The 857-nt window shown below is 36.9% G+C and overlaps 1 non-coding gene across 1 annotated transcript; it reads right to left on the bottom strand.

Moving 5' to 3' along the window:
* Window positions 1–399: 399 nt before the first annotated feature.
* Window positions 400–505, bottom strand: LOC140859005 (small nucleolar RNA R71). Its single transcript, XR_012142406.1, has one exon. It is a non-coding gene; the product is annotated as a small nucleolar RNA R71 (small nucleolar RNA).
* Between the last annotated feature and the right edge of the window lie 352 nt (window positions 506–857).

Genomic DNA, 857 nt, shown 5'->3' with positions numbered 1-857 from the left:
AGACGTAAAAATATGGACTGAAATCAGGAGAATGATCCACCCAAGCAATTGAAGGAGTACTTTACTCCTTCCACATATACCTACTCTCCTTGTATTCAAGTGTCCCCTGTGGAGGCCACTCAATATGAAATTAAGTCCAGTATAATCCAAATGTTACCTTCATTTTATAGACTTAGTAATGAGGACCCTTATAAATATCTTGAAGAATTTCTTGAGATATGCTCAACTGTCAAAATTCACAACTTCTCCGATGATGCTCTTAGGTTAAAATTATTCCCTTTTTCACTTAAGGACAAAGCCAAATACTGGCTACATACTTTGGATTCCATGACTATATCAACCTGGGACCAGCTGCAAGGAGAGTTTCTCAAGAAATATTTTCCCATAGGAAAAACTAATCAAATAAGGAAAGCCATAACTAGTTTTTCTCAATTAGATGGAGAAATATTTCATGAAACATGGGAGAGATTAAAGGACCTTATTAGAAAATATCCCCACCATGCTGTACCCAAGTGGCAGTTAATCCAATGTTTTTATGATGGGCTCTCTGAAAGACATCGACAAATGGTCGATGCATCATGCGGTGGGACATTCATGCTGAAAAGTGAGGATGAGGTATGGCAACTGTTTGAAATTTTAAGTGAAAATTTATTACATCATATGTCTGCCTCTATTAGAGATAAACCCATGTTAAACCCAAAAAGAGGTGGAATATATGAAGTAGGAAATGCCATAGATATCCATCAAAAGGTAGATGAACTGTCCCAAAAATTAGATCGTCTTCTAAATACTGGACAATCTTCAATTCCACCTAACCCAATCCAAGAAGTTTGTGCATTGTGTGCAAGTCCGAACTA

Source organism: Elaeis guineensis, chromosome 6 (assembly GCF_000442705.2).
Source record: "Elaeis guineensis isolate ETL-2024a chromosome 6, EG11, whole genome shotgun sequence".
Taxonomy (NCBI): domain Eukaryota; kingdom Viridiplantae; phylum Streptophyta; class Magnoliopsida; order Arecales; family Arecaceae; genus Elaeis; species Elaeis guineensis.
The sequence above is the reverse complement of the archived record's forward strand: the minus strand, read 5'-3'. Positions and strand labels throughout refer to the sequence as shown.